This window comes from Anser brachyrhynchus (assembly GCF_964034855.1).
Source record: "Anser brachyrhynchus genome assembly, contig: SCAFFOLD_56, whole genome shotgun sequence".
Classification (NCBI taxonomy): Eukaryota; Metazoa; Chordata; class Aves; order Anseriformes; family Anatidae; genus Anser; species Anser brachyrhynchus.
Genome location: NW_027663703.1, coordinates 821,960 through 842,815, shown reverse-complemented (window position 1 = coordinate 842,815; position 20,856 = coordinate 821,960). Strand labels below are relative to the sequence as shown.

General features: G+C 53.5%; 1 long non-coding RNA gene across 1 annotated transcript in view; it reads right to left on the bottom strand.

The window, feature by feature from the left end:
• The window catches only part of LOC308186999, a 207,176-nt gene that overhangs the window by 102,279 nt on the left and 84,041 nt on the right, over window positions 1-20,856 (bottom strand). The window lies entirely within an intron of this gene.

The following is a 20,856-nucleotide window of genomic DNA, read 5'->3' as shown; positions in this document are numbered from 1 at the left end:
AGAGCGAGCACAAAGGCCATCAGCTATCCCTAGGGGTGTCATGAAGACCAGTGGGGCAGAGTGTCTTCAGGTTCCTTCATCCTGAGAGTAACAACCATGGGGCATCTGCCTGAATAGCACAGAACAGGCCCGGTGGAATGCACCTTCAGAGATCATCTAGTCCAAAGTGCAAGACCTGAACGCAGCTCTGAGATGTGCTTCCTTGCACCTCCGAGATCCCTGTGCCCATTCCTCATGCCTTGGGGCATCTCAGCGGAGGGCAGAGCAGGGCGATGCACCGCAGGGCTGAGGTGCCTCCCAGCCTCTGGCAGTGGCTGCAGGAGCCAGAGGGACCCTGCAAGTGTGCAGTGCACTGCCTGTGTGTGTGCAAGGCAGGGACCCGTGTCTCTGAAGAGCCCAGTGTGTATGAGCAGTACGTGAGGCCAGCTCGGATGTGGGCACCTCACAGAGCCCTGACATTTCTCTGTGCAGAACTCCAGTAATTACCCCCAGTGTTCCCATGAGATTTCTGTCACCCTCCTTGCACACGTTCATTGCAAATGCCTCTCTCTGACATATCACGCTACCCTGCCTTCTGGACTGGTGGCGACAGCAAACTGGAGGCTCTTGGTGACAGCCAACATGGCTTCACTAAGGGCAGATCGTGCCTTACAAATCTGGTGGCCTTCTACAATGGGCTTACAGCATTGGTGGAGAGGGGAAGAGCAACTCACGTCATGAACCTTGACTTGTGCAAATCATTTGACGCTGTCCCACACCATATCCTTGTCTCTCAATTGGAGAGACATGCATGTGATGGATGGATCACCTGGTGGGTAAGGAAGTGGCTGGATGGTCACCCTCAAGGAGCTGGAGTCTACAGCTCAATGTCCAACTGGAGGTCAGTAGAGCGGTGTTCCTCAGGGGCCAGTATTGGGACCAGCACTGTTTTAACACTTTGTCAGTGACACGGACAGTGTGAGTGAGTGCAATCTGAGCGAGTATGCTGATGACACCAAGCTGGGTGGTGCAGTCGCTACACTGGAGGGAAGGGATGATATGCAGTTAGACCTGGACAGACTTGAGAGATTTTCCTGTGAGAACCTCATGAGGTTCCCAAAGGCCAAGTGCAAGGTCCTGCAGCTGGATTGGGGCAACCGCAAGCACAAATACCGGCTTGGGGGGAGAATAGGTAGAGAGCAGCTCTGAGGAGAAGGACCTGGGGTGTTGGTGGATGAGAAGCTCAACCTGTGCCGGCAATGTGAGTTTGCAGCCCAGAAAGCCAACTGTATTCTGGGCTGCATCAAAGAAGTTTGGCCCAAAGCTTGAGAGAGGTGATTCTGTCCTTCCACTCCGCTCTCGGGAGACCCCTCCTGGATTACTGCATTCAGCTCTGGGGCCCCGAACTCAAGAAGGACATGGAAGTATTCGAAGGAGTCTAGAAGAGGCCAAAAACATGACAGAGGGGCTGGGGCACCTTTTCAATGAAGACTGGCTGAGAAAGCTGGTTCTCTTCAGCCTGGAGAGACCCTATAGCAGCCTTCCAGTACCTAAAGGGGGCCTTTAGGTAATGTTTTAAAGCCAAAAGAGGGTACTTTAAAATAAGGTATAAGGAAGATATTCTTTCCTTTGGGGGTGGTGGTCAACGGAACAGGTTGCCCAGAGAAGTTGTGGCTGACCCATCCCTTGCCCCTTTGTGGCCAGAAGCCTCCCGTGCCAAACCAAGCTGGAGACCCCCCCTGCAAAGTTGCTGTTTAACCTCATCTTTTCTACATGGGGCCTCCTCTGCACCACAGAGCCCAATCTCAGCTCCCACTTTGCCACAAGCGTTCTGCATGGGCGCTACAGGGCCTAACTCTCCCATGTCCTGCCCTGGCACTGCCATCCTGCTGGGCAGGGGAAAGGGCTGCCTCCTGCAGCTGGCAGGAGGCGAGGGTGATACTATAAAAGCCAGTCAAAGGAGCTCTCTAAGACTCAGTTTTGAGTTATAGATAGCAGGCGTTCTTTTACTGAGGTGCTGGACTTAGTGGGGATCACTCCACCTAGTGTGCTTACAGAACTGTTTGAGCTATAGGGGTTATATACAATCAAAACATACATGTTAATCAGATTTCCCCAAAACATATTCATGCTATTTCCTGTAACTCATTAAAATCAGTAAATGTCTCTGACCCATGCACATTTGTTTCCACTGTTGGTCTTTCAGGGGTCTCTGGTGGTCATCGGTAGTCTTCCTCACTATGTTCGTTAGTTGAATCCAGTTCTTGTCCATGCTCAAGCCATCTAAATCTTTCTTCTCTTCTTCTTTCATCTTAGGCATGCATACAAAGCTTAGTTGCTTACACATCCAAGGATATACGCATAGCATGAGTTCCTCGCCTAATCTTCTGACACATCCTCTAGGCCTGGGTCGGCTTGCCCTCATTCTGAGATACAAGTCTGGAGGCTCTTATAGATAAAGCTGACTAATTAGTGAGTAAGGTAACATCAGGGATGAAAGTTTCTAAACTTCCTTCTATCTAACAAAACCTAGTAAAGGTTTCACCTACCTGCCAATGAAGCTTTTCAAATTTGATGCCATTGTTCTGTCAAGGAAGAGACCATTTTTCCTTTCAGCTCGCTAGGGAGGGGAGGCCAGGAAGCGCCTCCCAAGGCCGCTCCTGCCAGCAGAGACAAGGCCGTGGCCGAGGGGAGGGGAGGAGGCTGGAAGGGCGGTGGTGAGGTCCCTGCCGCTGTGCGGCCTGGTTGACCTGCAGGAGATGTGCTGGCCGGCAGGCCTTGTGAGGTCACCCAGCGCGTCACAGAGCACCCAAGGCAGCAGGGATGGCACTGGAGAGGCGGGTGGCAGAGAGCAGCCAGGGGCTGGCTGTGGGTCCCCTCTGCTGCAGCCGCCTGACGGAGCGTGGCAGGAGGAGGGCAGGCAGGGCTCGTGGCAACCACGCTCACGCTTGCCTTTCCACAGGCTGCTGCAGAGCTTGGGCATGGCCACCACAGCCCCAGCCCCTTGCAAGGCACCGCAGTTGCTGGTGAGAGAGGGAGTTAGGGGAATCTTATCAAGTAGAGATAGAGTGCTGACGGCATGAAACTAGGATCCTACTTAGTGTCTTTACTAACTATGGTGCTTGTGCAAATTAATTAAAGCAAGAAGCCTTGGGCCCCTTTACCAAGGTCAGTCTCTTAATAAGAGTGTGAGCCTATCTTAAGAAACTGGTAGAAACTGGTCCTGTGGATGGACAAGATCCAAGAAGCAACTGAGTCTGCGCAGAGACAAGAGGTCAACTAGCGGTGATGAGGAAGAGTCATCAATCTTCATCCCCACGACCCCCGACGACCACCACCAGAATGCACTGCGCAAGCGCAGATGGGAGGAGTTTATGGAAATGACTCCTTGGAACTAATTTTAATACGAAGCGGGGACAGGTTATGAATATGTATAGGCATATTGTGAAACTTATGCTCCCCTCTGCTGCAGCCGCCTGACGGAGCGTGGCAGGAGGAGGGCAGGCAGGGCTCGTGGCAACCACGCTCAAGGTTGCCTTGCCACAGGGTGCTGCAGAGCTCGGGCATGGCCACCGCAGCCCCAGCCCCTTGCAAGGCACCGCAGCTGCTGGGACAAAGGCAGATCCTGATATAGAGCCAAAAGAAAAGGAGGTCATTGGTGAATAAGCTGAACAAGACTGGACCCAGTACTGACCCCTGGGGGACACCAGTAGCTACAGGCCTCCAACTAGACTCCACACCACTGAGCACAACCCTCCGAGCTCTGCCATCCACCCAATTATCAATCCACCTCACTGTCCACTCAGGTAGGCCATGCTTCCTGAGCTTGTCTATGAGGATGTTATGGGAAACAGTGTCAAAAGCCTTTCTGAAATCAAGGAACACCACATTCACTGCTCACCCATAATCTGCCCAGCTAGTCGACTCATCATAGAAGGCTATCAGGTTGGTTAAGCGTGATTTCTCCTTGGGGAATCCATGCTGACTACTCCTGATCAACATATCCTCTACATGCTTGAAGATGACTTCCATGACCAGGTTCCGTTGCGGTACATTTCAGGATGGGCAGTTTCTTGTGAAACTCTTGGATTTGGTGAATAAATGTCATTGCATTTTCCAAGGAGAAGAGACCCTCTCTTTCTCACCTTGTGATGCTCTGCATCAGGGGCAGAACAGCTCCATACATGACAGCAGGCTTGGACCGGACTGCAGGAAGAGCAACCAGGAGGAAAAGAGCCTGGGCACAACCAGGGATGCCATATTAGCCAGCAGTGCTAAACACGGATATGGTCATGTCCACACTGGGCTGCACTAGGAGGAGTGTGTCCACCCAGGCAAGGCACTTCTCATCTTCCATGACTGCACACTGGTGTGGCCCTAACTGGAAGAGTCTTTCCCAGTATGAGGCTCCTTTTCTGAAGGAATAGTGAGGAATGGAGAGGGTTCACAGGAGGTGTGCCAAGACAGGGCTAGGGGTCATGCGTGTGGAGGCTGAGAGCCCTGCGCTTCCTAGGCCTGCTGAAGCTCAGGCTCAGGGCACTCTTGTAGGAGCTCCTGAGAGCTGGAAATCTGCTTTCAGAGATGATGGCCCATTTTGGGTAGGGAGAAAGAACGTGAGAAAGGAAAGCCACCACAATCTGCTGTTTTGGAGGTCCAAAATGGTGATGAGCAGAAAGAAATGGCACTCCAAGGGCAGTGCTGTGGTGACTGCCAGGGAGTCTGGATCAGCCCATGGCTTTGTGTTTCAAGTCAAAGACAGTGAGCACAAGCAGTTCCTAGTATGGGTAGGGAGATGCTGCGGTGGGGAAGCAGGTTGGATGTCCCCAGGCTGCAGGGAAAATGGTTCAGGCATGGGGCAGGATACGACAACCTGTGGGGAGACGTCCAAGGGCACTGACAGGGCTGGAAGGCCCTGACAGAGCAGAGGTCTTTGTCCCCTTGGCTCTGACTGCTGTCTCTGCCACTGGGACCCAGGAGACGACACATTGTGCTCCTGGCACTGAAACCATGTGGCCTCCCTGCAGCCCTGTGCACTGGTGTTGTACTGTTGTCCTTTAGCTGCCATCACACAGCCCAGATCCCACTGCCCCTTGAAGAGCAGCATGAGGGACAGAAGCTCTCTTCCCAGAGCTGGGTGTCAGGCCTTGGTGTTTGCTTTGATAAAACACATGAAGGTTTTGCTCGGCATCAGGGCCACCTTTACTTTGCCTTTGCCTGCCTGTCGTCACTGCCTCCCATTTCCTTCTCTAACAGGTCCGTGGGGGAGCTGTGGTGGTAATGGCCCCCAGTGGGACCAATTAACACTCCCAGAAACTTCAGCATTTCTTCTGGCCTTCCCTTCTTGTGCGCCCGGCGCTATCTCCTCTCAGGACCAGAGGTCCACGGACTCAGCACCAAATACACCCTGGGGCTCAGTACAATGCAGAGAGCCCTCCTGTGCCCTCTTTCTGCCCAGCAGTTCCTTCAAGGCTTCAGGGCTTGTACATCTAAGTGGGGAGATTTCGGGAGGGTAGCGAATGAGGCAGATTTCAATGAACAGTTGATAACAAGAGAGTTTTCCCTTCAGGTTGGATTCTTTCTTGATGTATTTCGATTCCCTGCCCTCTCCCTTTGCTATTGACCCAGAGGGTCTCCTAAGGAGGCCTGGTCAGCTTGGAAAAGCAGTCCCTTGAGGCCAGACAGTCTGTGGGCAACCTTGCTCCTCACCTCCCCAGCCCCACCATTTCTCTCAGGAGCCACCTGGGACTTGCAGCACTTCTCCTCCCATCAGACTTCTCCAGTCGGGGCTGCAGCTGCATGTTACAGCTCCTTTGCACCAACTCCCAGACCTTTTCCCCACAGAACTGCCTGCACGCAGGCACAGAAGGATTGCTCCCCATTGAAAACCAACCAAAGGTAAGTGTGATGCAGTTCAGTAAAACACTCTCCTCAGCTGTGTGCCCAGTGCAAGCTGCAGCTAATGACGGTCACCTTCCACAAGGGATGGCCATACAAGAACTGTTTCAGACAGAGTGTTTGAGGTGATGAACATGCGCTCTTTTTTAAATTTTATGTATTTATTTTTATTTTCTTTCCTATGTTGGAATAGTTTGTTCACCCTTCCAGGCAGACCTTGCTAGGTTCAGAGGCCCCTCTGGACTGGGGCTGGGAGCTGTCAAGAGGACCTGTGGGAGACCGGAGGCCCTCAGGAGCTGCAGGTGGAGGCTGGGCAGTGTGTCTCAGATCATCAACACTGGCCATTATTAACTATTAAAACAAAGGAAAACAAAATCACAAAAATCGTAAAAGCGGAAATGTGCATCAATCATAAACTCTCAATGCTTTAGAAGTTTGCCTTTATTTCTGTTTAGTTTTGTTTTCTTTTATTTTTTTTTTAATTTTTATTGGCATTTCAAAACATTTCTAGTATTGTTAGGCCAACACCATTAAATAAGATCATTCTGCATCTTGTACAAAGCCCTGTGACCCGCCCCCCCCTCCCCACCCCCAATCTTATCTGCCCATGCAAGGTCCATGACAATTCACAGTCTTTGCAGAAAAGTAAGTAACACTGAGATTTTGACCTCGCTGCACAGATGGAGGAAATCAGGGCCATGAACCTGCATGCAATATTCATTTTTCCAGGTGAAAGGAAAGTGTGGCAAAAGTAGAAACGATGCTCAGCTGTCCTTTAGGGCCAGGACAGAGTATGCATTCCCTTCAGACAGGTGAAGAGACGGAGATCACCTGCCTGGCTTTAGATGGTCCCCTACAGCACAGGAGGATTCAGGCCCCACAGCATCTCCTCTGTCGCCAGCAGAAATTGGGCCTGAGGTCAAAGGACCACAAGGCATGTTGGCAGGGACCTCAGGAGGCCTGCAGCCCAAGTTGTCACAAGCACAGCCAGAACAGGCTGTTCAAGGCATGATCCTGTTGCATTTTGCAAAACCAGCAAAGATGGAGACTGCACAGCCTCCAGGTGACGCCTGGCTGAGCTCATGGTGAAAAGGCTTTTTGCCTTCTCTCCAGCCTGAAGCTCTCCTCTTTCAGCTTCACAGCTGTTGTCTTTTGTCCTCCCACCCTGAACCCAGCTGAAGATCCTGGCTCTGCATCCTCCACAACCCCCTCAGAGCTACAGCCAGAGGAGGTCCCCCTCGTCCTGCCCTTCTCCAGGCTGGACAAGCCCAGCACCCTCAGCCTCTCCTCACAGGCAGAGTGCTCCAGAGCATCTTGGGGGCCCTGTGCCAAACCCGCTGCAGCTTGCTGACATCCCTCCTGTCCTGGGGACCCAAAATCTGGATGCCGTCTTCTGGATCGTCCCTTCCCTGTATCCCCTGGCCTTTCCCGGCTCACACAGCCCAGGATGCTGCTGGCTGTCCTTGCTTGGTACAATTCCGTTGTTATTATTCTCCCTTCCTTTTCTGTCCCCTTCAACAATTTTCACCTCAACCGACAATTTCTTTCCATTTTCTGGTTCTCTCCCATATCCCCGAGCTCAGAGGAGAGGGAGCTTTTTGGCAAAGACTAAGGCAAGAAGAACGCACTGAGTCCCTCAGCCCCATCTGTGCCCGCTGCTATGAAATGACCTCTGGCACTGAGGAGACGTGGGGGGGTGCCTCCCATGACTGGCGTGTTGGAATGGAAGGTACACGGACTCTTTAGGAAGGACAGGCTAAGGACACGAGGAGGGGGCATCGCCCTCCCTGTCAATGAGCAGCTGGAGTGCCTGGAGCTCTGCCTGGGGACAGATGTGCCTTAGGGAGGTTCTTGGGTGCCCCCGTAATGCTTTTATACCCCAGGGAGGTTCCTAGTGCTCCAGAGAAAGCCTTGGATGCTCTGTGGAGATGCGTTCGGTTCCCAGAGACATATCTGTGTACCCCAGGGAGGTTTTAGTGAACCATGGGGAGGGGCTGGAGGTCCCCATGGGGGATCTCGGCTATCCCTTGAGGTGCTTGTGTACCCTGGGGAGACGGTTCTGAGTTCCGTGTCAAGACTTGGGTGTCCAGGGCAATCTTTGTTTGTACCAGGAGGTGCTTGTGTGTCCTGGGGAGATGTTACAATGCTCAAAGAAGATGCCTGGGTGCCCCGGGGGCATGTCTGGGTGCTCCAGGGACACGCCTGGGTGCCACAGTGAGTGCGTTATTGCTCCAAATAGATGCTTGGGTGTTCTCAGAATGTATTTGGATGCCTCTGGGAGACGCTTGTGCGATCTGGGAATTTCTTGGGTTCATAAGGGATTGCTTGCACACCCCAGGGACAGGCTTTGTCATCAATGGGAGGAACCTGGGTGTCCCACAAAAGTGCATGGATGCTTTGTGGAGATGCTTGGGTGCTCCAGAGAGATTCTCATGCGCTCAAGGAAGGTTGTCTGGGTCAAGCAAGGAGATGCTAGTGTGCCCTGGAAAAATGCTTGGGGATTCCACGGGGATCCTTGGGTCCTCCAGGAAAATGCTTGTGTTCCCCAGGGAGATGCTTGTCAGGTTTGTCCAAGGAGGTACTTCATTGCTGTGTGGAGATGTTTGGGTCCTGCAAGGATTTTCTTGGGTGCCCCATGGAGATGCTTGGGTGCCCACGGTTGATGCTACTCTTCCACAGAGAGGTGCTTGGGTCTTCCAAGAAGGTATTAGATAGAAGTATGGAGATGCTTGGGTGCTTGAAGGATATTCTTATTTAGGGTAGATTCTTGAATGCTCTAGGTAGGTGCCTGATATCTCCAAGGAGGTGCTTATGTGCCCTGTCACGATGCGTGGGTGCCCACGGGGACATATTATGACCCTTGTAGGTGCTTGTGTACCACATGGAAGCTCTTGGGTGCCAAGGGAGGTGCTTCCCATCTCCAGTGAGATATTTGTGTGCCCCAGGTGGTGTTTTGGAGCCCTGGGGAGATGCTTGGGTTCTCCACTCAGATGTAGGAGTGCAGTGGGGAGACTCTTGGGTACTGCCATGAGGTGCTTGAGTGTTCCAGGGAGGTGCTTGTGTGCTGCAGGGAGATGCTTGGGTGACCTGGGGAGAATTTGGATGCTCCAGAGAGGTGTTTGTGTGCCTCAGGGATATGTTTATGTGCTCTGGGGAGAAGCTTGTTTGACCTGGGAGTATTCTTGGGCTCTCTAGGAAGCTGTTCAGTTCCTCTGAGAAGACACTCGGAAGCCCCAGGAGGTGGTTGGGTACTGCAGAGAGCAGTTTGTGTGGTGCAGGGAGGTGCTGGAGTGCTCCACTTGTGCTGCTGAGTCCCTTAGAGAGCTGCTTGGTTGCCCCTGTGAGATTCTAGGGTGACTCTGGATGAAATTCTGACTCACAAGCAGGTGATTCCGGTCCCAAGCAAGGTGCTTGGTTGTCCCAGGAGGTGCTTGTGTACCATGAGAAAAAGCTTACAGACCCTGAGGAACTCCTTGGGTGCTCCAGGAAGGTGCTTGGATTCTCCAGGGAGATGCTTGTGTACCCAGGGAGATGTTTGGCTTACCCAGGGCGATGTGTGGTTTCTCCAGAGAGGTGCTTCATTGCTGAAGGGAGATTCTTGGCTGCTTGAAAGATATTCTTGGGTGGCCTTTGCAGGTCCTTGGGCACCTACAGGTGTTGATCTGGTTGCCCAGGGAGGTGTTTGGTATACGAAGGAGATGCTCTCAAGCATATCCTTAGGGCACCTAAACACCTCACTGGAACACCAAAGCCTCTCTTTGTATTATCCAAAAATCTCCCCAGGGAAGCCAAGCACCTCCCTGGAACACTCAAGCACCTCATGGCAGTACCCAGGAATCTCAAACCCACACTCCTACATCTGAGTGGAGAACCCAAGCATCTCCCCAGGGCTCCATACCACCACCTGGGGCACACAGACATCTCGCTGGAGATGGGAAGCACCTCCCTTGGCACCCAACAGCTTCCATGGGGTGCACAAGACTCTCCTTAGGTCATTCAAGTATGTCCCCGTGGGCACCCCAGGGAACATCAGCATTTTCCTTGTGGACCCAGGCATCTCCTTCTAGTACTCAAGCATCTCACTGCGGATGCACTGAAAAATTGTCCCAGACCACTAAAGGGTTGTTTAGAAAAGTCAAGAAAATACCAAGAGTACTTAAGCATCTCCCCAGGGAACCAAGGTACATCCTTCAAGCACCCGAATACCTCTCAACCATCTCCCCAGAGAATGCAAGCAGATTTACTGAGGAACAAATGCACTCACTGGAGCACTCCTTTATCAGTCCAGCGCACCCCAGCACCTCTGGGGAAAAGAAGGCACCAACCAGGAGCACCCAAGCAGCTCCCTGCAGCACCTGACTGTCTCCCTGGACACACAAGGATCTCCCTGGAGCATGCAATCTTTAAGAGCCAGGCTCCTGCCCTGGAGCACCCAAGCACCTCTCGGGGAACACAAGCACCTCTTTGGGCACCTGAGCATATCCCCAGGAAAACCAAGCACCTCCTGATCATCTCCCCACGGTTTGTCCAGGGAAGACCTTGGATGGACCTCCCTGGAGGACCCTCAAATATATCCTGGGAACAACAGCATCTTTCTGAACCACTGAAGCAACTTGGAAAAAAAAATTCCAGGAAGCCAAGCATTCCATTGGAGCTCCAACGAATGCCCCCGGGGCAAACTCCCTGGATCAGCCCTGAAGAACCTTGGAGGAGACAAGGATTTCCCTGGGCACATCAGGCCCTTCCCAGGTTACTCAGGAACCTCCCTGGAGCACCCTGGAATCTTCCTGGGGCAACCAAGGAGATCCTTTGAGAATCCAAGCATTTTCCTGTGTCACCCCGGCATCTCCACTGAGTACCCATTGAGTCCATCTTTCAGGGAACACAGAGATCTTCCTCGGTAACGCAGGCATCTCTGGTATATCCTCGGAGAACAAAAGCATCTCAGCATTTCAGTAGCCAAAAAGCACACTTTCCATCAAAGCACCTCTCTTGGGAAAACAAGCATCTCCCTAGGGAACAGAAGCATCCTTCTGGAGGAACCAAGCATCTCTGCACAGCACTCAAGCCTCTCCCTGGAGCTACACAGTTCCTCCCCAGGCACATTGTTTTGGAACACCAATGGAAACATTTGGAGCTCCCTGCAGCCATTTCTTTAAGCATCATTGCAGGGCACACAAGCATGAACATTTTAGGGACCCAAGCATTCCATAGGAGGAGCGAAGTGTATCCTCAGGTAGCCAGGGATATTCCTGAGGAACCAAGCACCACCCCAGAGAACCCAGGCATCTTCCTGAGTCTCTCCAGCAGCACCAACGAGCATCCACTGAGTACCACCTCTCAGGAAACGCCAAGATCTTCCTGGGCAGCCCAAGCACCTCCCTTGGAAACACAAGCACGTCCATGGGGATCACAAGCATCTCATGCCAGTAGCCAAGCATCACACTCACCATCAAAGCATCTCTCTGTGGAGAGCGGGCATCTCCCAAGGGAACAGAAGCATCCTGCGGGACAAACCAAGCATCTTACTGGACACGGAAGGAACTCCCTGGGGCAGCAATGAATGGCCCCTGCGAACTCCAACATTGTTCAGGACATGCCAAGGATTTCCCCAAGAAACCCAAGGGTCACCCTGGAGCACGCAAGCCTTTCCCTGGAGCTCCAAAGAAACTCCCAGGAACACAGCTCTGTCCCTGAGGCAACAAACATTCTCCCCAGGGAACCCAAGCTTCTTTTTGGAGGACACAGGCACCTCCCCACGGCTCTCACGCACCTCACTGGAGCACAGAGAATTTGCACTGTCTAAACCTCTCACCTCCTGATGCACTCCAACACCGCCCAAAGGCAGACAAGCATTACTTTGAACCACCCACAGACCTAAAGAGAGAAGCCAAGCATCTCCTTGGAAGAGCCAAGCACCTGCCTGGGGAACAGTAGCATCACTCGTGGGTGCTCAAGCATCTGCATAGGTCACCCCTGAACGTCTTCTGAGCACCCAGGAATCTCCCTCCAGCAATGAAGCACCTCTCTGGAGAAACTATCCGTGGGCCTGGGTCAGCCAACATCTCCCCGGGTACACAAGCATCTCCCTGGGGAAGCATTTTCCCATGGCACCCAAGCACCACCTGGGGGACCCAAGCACATCCTTGGGGACCACAAGCACCTGCCTCGGGGCCACATGTACCCCCAGGTGCACACAGACCTCTCACAGGGGCACCCAAGCACATCCCTAAGGCACAGCACAACACACTTGGAGCACTCAGGCATAGCCCTTGAGGATGCAAGCGGCTCTCTGCAGTACCCAAGCACCTCTTGGGGCATCCAAGTGTCCCCTAGGGGAAGAGGAGCATCTTCCTAGAGAGCCCAACGATGTTCCCAGGGCACACAAGTATCTCCTCAGGGCAAATAAGCATATCCCTGGGACACACAAACACCTCCCGGGAGCACCCAAAGTTCTCCCCAGTCACCCAAGCATCTCCCTGCAGCACACAAGCACCTCCCTGGAACACCCAAGCACCTCATGGCAGTACCTAAGAATCTCCCCAGCACACTCCTACATCTGAGTGGAGAATTCAACCATCTCCCCAGGGCTCCATAACACCACCTGGGGCACACAAACATCTCACTGGACATGGGAAGCACCTCCCTTGGCACCGAACAGCTTCCATGGGGTGCACAAGCACCTGCCACAGTCATTCAAGTATGTCCCCGTGGGCACCCGGGCATCCCCCAGGGGACACAAACACCAACGTGCAGGAACCAAGCATCTCCCCACAGCACTCCAGCATCTCCCTGGAGCCAAGCATCACACAGAAAGCACCCAACCATCTCCCTGGAGCACCCAAAATCCTCCCTGGAGAAATAAAGCTTTGCCCTGGATCAAACAAGCCTGTCCCTTGGGCACACAAACGCATCTCCTAGGGTACACAAGCATCCCCAGATAGCACTCAAGCATTTGTCTGCAGCCACCAAGAAACTTTCAGGATCACCAGTCCATCCTCCTGGGACATCCAGGAAACTCCCTGCATCACCCAGGTGTCTTCTTGGAGAAACCAAGCATCTCCCTGCGCACCCAGGGAGCATCTGGATAGAGCAGCTAAGAAGCCTGGGGAGCAGCCAGAATATTCTTGGGATAGCGAAGAATCTCCATGGAGCAAGAAAGCATCTCCTGAGGCACCCAGGCATCTCAGGGGAGCACACAAGCATCTCCTCTGCACACACCAGCAAATCCTTTGAGTTTCCTGGGCCATTCAGGCTCACACTGCGCTTCAGCCCCTGCTCCATTGCGCACTCACCTCCCTGTCCTGCCCTGCTCCGCTCTCAGAGCTGCTGCCAGGGGCTTACGTCCCGACTGGGGCCTGCCGGCACCCCTGACCCTTTATCCCAGCTGGGCTGCCGTGTCACGGCCCCACTGTGACAGCTGGGTGACACAGCCACCGCTGCCCCCTGCCCACTGTGACACCTGGGTGACACAGCCACCGCTGCCTCCTGCCCACTGGGACACCTCGATCACACAGCCACCGCTGCCCTCCTGCTCACCAAGGTTTCTCCTTTCAATACCCAACCACCTCTGTGGGACACCAAAGAATCTACAGGGCTACTCCCTCATCCCCTGGCGACACCCAAAAACATCCTGGGAGCACCCAACTCTCTCCACAGCACACACTACCATATTCCCAGGGAAGCCAAGCACCTCCAAGAATGTGCCACGACATCCAAGTACCATTCTGGAGAACCCAAGCAACTTCCTGGGGCACTCAGGCATCTCCCCAGAGAAAGCAAGCAGCTTTACGGAGCACACAGCACTCGCTGGAGCTCTCCGGTATCTGTCCAGGGCACCCCAGCACCTCCAGAGAAAAGAAGGCACCAACCGGGAGCACCCAAGCAGCTCCCTGCAGCACCTGACTGTCTCCCTGGACACACAAGGATCTCTCTGGAGCACGCAATCTTTAAGATCTTTCTGCATCTTAATGGTTCAAAAAGCACCTCTCTGAAGCATGCCAAGACCTCTCTGGAGTACCCTATCTTCTCCCTGGGGCACCACGTAGATCCTCAGGACACCCAAGCATCACCCTGTGTCACCCATCACATCCTTGGTACAAACAAGCACCTTCCTTGACACCAAAACATAGCCCTGGAGCACCCGTGCCTCATCGCGGAGCACCCAAGGATCTCCCCAAGACATCCAAGCATCTTCCCAGGACACCCAAAATCCTTCCTGTCACCGCTGGGGCTGAACGTCTGCAACACCGTTTGTGCAGCAGACTCTTGGTTCCCGTTGTGCTGTGGGACTGCTCAAAGCCAGCCCCTGCTCGAGCAGCTGCTGAGCTCCAGCCCCTGCTCAGGCTGCAGCAGGACTCTGGCCCTGCTCAGCCTCGCACACCGCTTCAGCCCCTGCTCCATCGCGCACTCACCTCCCTGTCCTGCCCTGCTCCACCCTCTGCTGCCTGCTGCCAGGGGCTTCCATCCCGACTGGGGCCTGCCTGCATCCCTGGCGCTTTATCCCAGCTGGGCTGCCGTGTCACGGCCCCACTGTGACACCTGGGTGACACAGCCACTGCTGCCCCCTGCCCACTGTGACACCTGGGTGACATAGCCACTGCTACCCTGCTTTGCACTGCAGCACCTCTAAGCATTTATTTCTTTGGACTCAGAGGTTTGTCAGTGACAGTTCAATTTAAAAGAATTTATCAGATTCACCCCCAAGAAAAAAATATATCTGGCAACTTCTGTAAACTTCACAGGTAATGAATACCAAATAATTCTTGAAGTTTTAATCAAAAGTGGTGGTGGGGTTTTTTTGGTGGTTCTTTGTTTCTTGTCCGTTGTTCCTCATATCTAATCTAAATCTTCCCTTCTTTTGGATTCAAACCATTGCTCCCTCCTTGGTCTATCATCTCCTTGTCAAGCTCATGAACGGTCCAACCTGACACACGGGAAGTAAGCCAAGTGGCAGGAGGATGACACGAATGAGAAAGGAACTCCTGACCAAAATCAACAGGAGGAGGTGGCAGATAAATGGTGGGAGCTTGCTGCCTCCCAGCATCAAAGGCTCAGTGATTCTGAACAGGAGACTCGTTACCGTTTGTGAGTTTAGGGAATGAGAGGGGACTGTGGGGCAAGCTCCTGGCTAGACAGAGGGTCCAAGTCCAGCTGCTGGAGGGATCCGTATTGTACGTGTGTTTGTACAGGTATATGTTTTCCTAGAATATACTCTAGCAGAGAACAAGCCCAGCATTCATTCAGTTTTGTCCTGGCTTTGCTTGCTTTGTAGTGTGTTTGGGTGTTTCAGAGATGGTTCTCATGGTAATTCTTGCGTGGGTCAGAAATTCCACTAAACAAGTACCTCCCTTAGTGCCTGTAGAGTCCTGACACTCCTCGCTGTTATCGTGTGAGAGTCACCACCATCAGGGTGAGCCATCGGCACCCAACCATGAACAGGAGACAAAAGGGAGCTTCAGGGCAGGGGGACCTTGGGAATGTCCAGCCTTCAGCCAGCAGAAACCCCCTGCAGGTGGCAAGGAGACGTGGCCAGTGCTGCACGTGGGGCAGAATACCTGCATCCATCAGGGCAGGGCTGGACGTGAGCAGCTGAGGGGGGACCCTGAGGAGAAGGCGTGGGTGCTACGAGGACACCACAGGAGCCAGTGGGACATGCTGAGAGGGAGCAAGGCCAGCTCCTTACGGGGCTGCACTAGGGGCAGCGGGGGCCACCCAGACCCTTACCCACTGTGCACTGACATGCACTGACATCTGAGATGCTCAGATACTCAAAGAACTTCCTTGGGAGCTCTGGGGATACGTTAGAGCATTTGGGGAGGTTCTTGGGTGCCCTGAGGAGATGCTTTGGTGCTCCAGTGAGATGCCTGAGTGCTGTGAGGAGCTGCATGGCTTCTCCAGGAAGATGCCCAGTGGAGATTCTTGGGTACCAACACTGATGCCGTTCTCTTCCAGGGAGGTGCTTGGGTGCTCCTGGGAGATGTTTTGGTGCTGTGGAGGGTGCTCCAGGAAGATGCTTGTGCTCCCAGCGAAGATTTTGGCTTTCAATAGGGAGGTGCTTGTCTTCTCCAGGGAGGTGCCTGAATGCTCCTTGAGAAAGATCATGTGCCTTGGGGAGGTGCTTGGGTCCTGCGAGGAAGACAGGTTGGTGGTGTGGGGAGACTGTTGGGTGCTCCAGGGAGATGCCTGTGTGCTGCATGGAGCAGCCTGGGTACCCTCAGGACGTGCTTGTGTGCCTAAGGGAGATGTTGGTGTGAACCAGGGCAATGTTTTGCTTCTCCAGGGAGGAGCTTGTTGCACCTCCCTGGGGCACCCTCACATGTCTCCTGGGAACCTCAACATTAGGTTGGAGACACCGTTTGTGCAGCAGACAATTGGTTCACGTTGTGCTGTGGGACTGCTCAAAGCCAGCCCCTGCTCGAGCAGCTGCTGAGCTCCAGCCCCTGCTCACGCTGCAGCGGGACTCTGGCCCTGCTCAGCCTCGCACACCGCTTCAGCCCCTGCTCCATGGCGCACTCACCTCCCTGTCCTGCCCTGCTCTGCGCTCTGCTGCCTGCTGCCAGGGGCTTCCATCCCGACTGGGGCCTGCCCACACCCCTGGCCCTTTATCCCAGCTGGGCTGCCGTGTCACGGCCCCACTGTGACACCTGGGTGACACAGCCACTGCTGCCCCTCTGCCCATTGTGACACCTGGGTGACACAGCCACCACTGCCCCCCTGCCCACTGGGACACCACTCACTATTTATTTCTTTGGACTCACAGCTTTGTCAGTGACACAAAATGGGTCAGATTCACCTCCAAGAAAAATATTGCCGGCATCTTCCATAAACTTCACAGGTAATGAATACCAAATAATTCTTGAAGTTTTAATTAAAAGTGTTGGTGTTCTTATTTCTTTCTTTGCTTCCTGTCCACGTTTAGCAAGTTTTCCTTTTTTGTTCAAGGTCCACACATACGCTTTTCTCCTTCTCTAGTTTGGAAAGTTCTCATATAAAGAGATATTCCATTTCCAGCTGCTTGCTCAAAATTCTCTTATAAAGAGATCTTCCATTTCCAGCTGCTTTCTCTACTCTTCTGTTAAGAGGAATCCTCCTGGTTTGTGTCTTGTCCTTGCCTCTGGATTTGCTTGGCCAGCTTTGTGTCTCAGCACTTCTGCTGAGCATTCACAAGCTCCGTTGCCCTTCTTTTGCACAAGGCAAAGCAGAGGACTTGAGGTGAGCAGCCTTGGGCCTGCTGAGGGACCTGCTTGGAGGATTCCTTTGGGATATGGTCCCCCTCCCTGCAGGGAGGAGGGGTGCAGGGAGATGGTTGATGTTTGAGCATCGACTGATAGAACGGACTGGCTTGGAAGGGACATTCCAGGTCATCTAATTCCAACCTCCCTGGTATGGGCAGGGACACTGTCCACCAGACCAGCTTGCTCAAAGCCCCATCCAACCTGCCCTTGAACACTTTCTGGGATGGGGCATCCACAGTTTCCCTGGTAAACCTCTTCCTAGGACTCACCAGCCTGATAAGAAGAGAATTTCTTCCTCATACCTCATCTAAATGTACCCTTCCTTAAGATTCAAACCATTGCTCCCTCCTTGGTCTATCATCTCCTTGTCAAGCTCATGAACGGTCCAACCTGACACACAGGAAGTAAGCCAAGTGGCAGGAGGCTGGCACGAATGAGAAAGGAACGCCTGACCAAAATCAACAGGAGGAGGAGGCAGATAAACGGCGGGAGCTTGCTGCCTCCCAGCATCAAAGGCTCAGTGATTCTGAACAGGAGACTCGTTACCGTTTGTGAGTTTAGGAAATGGGAGGGGACTGTGGGGCAAGCTCCTGGCTAGACAGAGGGTCCAAGTCCAGCTGCTGGAGGGATCCGTATTGTACGTGTGTTTGTACAGGTATATGTTTTCCCAGAATATACCCTAGCAGAGAACAAGCCCAGCATTCATTCCCTCTGGTCCTGGCTTTGCTTGCTTTGTAGTGTCATTGGGTGTTTCAGAGATGGTTCTCATGGTAATTCTTGCGTGGGTCAGAAATTCCACTAAACAAGTACCTCCCTTAGTGCGTGTAGAGTCCTGACACTCCTCACGCTGTTATCGTGTGAGAGTCACCACCATCAGGGTGAGCCATCGGCACCCAACCATGAACAGGAGACAAAAGGGAGCTTCAGGGCAGGGGGACCTTGGGAATGTCCAGCCTTCAGCCAGCAGAAACCCCCTGCAGGTGGCAAGGAGACGTGGCCAGTGCTGCACGTGGGGCAGAATACCTGCATCCATCAGGGCAGGGCTGGACGTGAGCAGCTGAGGGGGGACCCTGAGGAGAAGGCGTGGGTGCTACGAGGACACCACAGGAGCCAGTGGGACATGCTGAGAGGGAGCAAGGCCAGCTCCTTACGGGGCTGCACTAGGGGCAGCGGGGGCCACCCAGACCCTTACCCACTGTGCACTGACATGCACTGACATCTGAGATGCTCAGATACTCAAAGAACTTCCTTGGGAGCTCTGGGGATACGTTAGAGCATTTGGGGAGGTTCTTGGGTGCCCTGAGGAGATGCTTTGGTGCTCCAGTGAGATGCCTGAGTGCTGTGAGGAGCTGCATGGCTTCTCCAGGAAGATGCCCAGTGGAGATTCTTGGGTACCAACACTGATGCCGTTCTCTTCCAGGGAGGTGCTTGGGTGCTCCTGGGAGATGCTTTGGTGCTGTGGAGGGTGCTCCAGGAAGATGCTTGTGCTCCCAGCGAAGATTTTGGCTTTCAATAGGGAGGTGCCTGAATGCTCCTTGAGAAAGATCATGTGCCTTGGGGAGGTGCTTGGGTCCTGCGAGGAAGACAGGTTGGTGGTGTGGGGAGACTGTTGGGTGCTCCAGGGAGATGCCTGTGTGCTGCATGGAGCAGCCTGGCTACCCTCAGGACGTGGCTGTGTGCCTAAGGGAGATGTTGGTGTGAACCAGGGCAATGCTTTGCTTCTCCAGGGAGGAGCTTGTTGCACCTCCCTGGGGCACCCTCACATGTCTCCTGGGAACCTCAACATCTCTTGGGACAATTCAGGGATGTACCCAAGACATCCAAGTCTCCCTAGAGTTCCCAAGTATCTCCCTGCAGTTCCAAGGCATTTCCACGGGAACACAGTTTGATCCCGGAGGTACCAGTCTTCTCCCCAGGGAACACAAACATCTTCCAGAAGGACCCATGCACCTCCCCACAGCACTCAAGCATCTCACTGGGGTGCTGAAAACTTTCCACTGTGAACCCAGCACCTCCTACCTCACTAAGACATCAACCAGAAGCAAACAAACCTTACTTTGAAGGGTAATGAAACCATCCATCTCTGGGGGACAGCCAAACATCTCTCTGGGGAACCCAGGAACCTCTCTTGAAGATCAAGGATCTCCCTGGAGTACCCAAGCATTTTCCCAGGGCATGCTGGCATCTCCTCAGGGCATCCAAGCACCTTCCAGGAGCACACAGTCTTCTCCCGGAGGCACACAAGAACATTCCCAGAGCACCCAACCATCGATTTAGAGCAAGAAAGCACAACACGGGGGCACCCAATCATGTCTCTGGAGACCCTCCCTGGAGGAGACAAACTGCTTGCTGCAGTACTCGAGCACCTCCTGGGGCACCCAAGTATCTCCTAGGGGAATAGGAGCATCTTCCTAGAGAGCCCAAGGACATGCCCAGGGCACACAAGCACCTCCCTCCCCAGAGCACAGAAGCATAACCCTGCTGCACCCAAGGTTCTGCCCTGGTCACTCAGGCATCTCCCTGCAGGTCCTAAAGCATCTTGGTGGAACACGCAAGCACCTCCCTGGGCACACCACCCATCTTGGTGGACCTGCCAAGCACCTCTCCACGGAATCCAGCGCCTTCCTGGAGCACCCAACTGTCTCGCTCAGGGCAAGCAAGCACCTCCCTTCACACCAAGACATAACCCTGCAGCACCCATGCCTCTTCCCGGAGCACCCGAGGATCTCCCCAACACACCCAATCTGCTGAGCTCCAGCCCCTGCTCAGGCTGCAGCGGGACTCTGGCCCTGCTCAGCCTCACACACCGCTTCAGCCCCTGCTCCATCGCGCACTCACCTCCCTGTCCTGCCCTGCTCTGCGCTCTGCTGCCTGCTGCCAGAGGCTTCCGTCCCGACTGGGGCCTGCCCGCACCCCTGGCCCTTTAGCCCAGCTGGGCTGCAGTGTCACAGCCCCACTGTGACACCTGGGTGATGCAGCCACTGCTGCCCCCTGCCCATTGTGACACCTGGGTGACACAGCCACCATTGCCCCCCTGCCCACTGGGACACCACTCACTATTTATTTCTTTGGTCTCACAGCTTTGTCAGTGACACAAAATGGGTCAGATTCACCTCCAAGAAAAATATTGCCGGCATCTTCCATAAACTTCACAGGTAACGAATACCAAATAATTCTTGAAGTTTTAATTAAAAGTGTTGGTGTTCTTATTTCTTTCTTTGCTTCCTGTCCACGTTTAGCAAGTTTTCCTTTTTTGTTCAAGGTCCACACATACGCTTTTCTCCTTCTCTAGTTTGGAAAGTTCTCATATAAAGAGATATTCCATTTCCAGCTGCTTGCTCAAAATTCTCTTATAAAGAGATCTTCCATTTCCAGCTGCTTGCTCTACTCTTCTGTTAAGAGGAATCCTCCTGGTTTGTGTCTTGTCCTTGTGTCTGGGTTTGCTTGGCCAGCTTTGTGTCTCAGCACTTCTGCTGAGCCTTCACCAGCTCCATTGCCCTTCTTTTGCACAAGGCAAAGCAGAGGACTTGAGGTGAGCAGCCTTGGGCCTGCTGAGGGACCTGCTTGGAGGATTCCTTTGGGATATGGCCCTGCAGAGAGGAGGGGTGCAGGGAGATGGTTGATGTTTGAGCATCGACTGATAGAATGGACTGGCTTGGAAGGGACCTTCAAGGTCATCTAATTCCACCCCTCCTGCCACGGGCACGGACACCTTCCATCAGACCAGCTTCCTCAAAGCCCCATC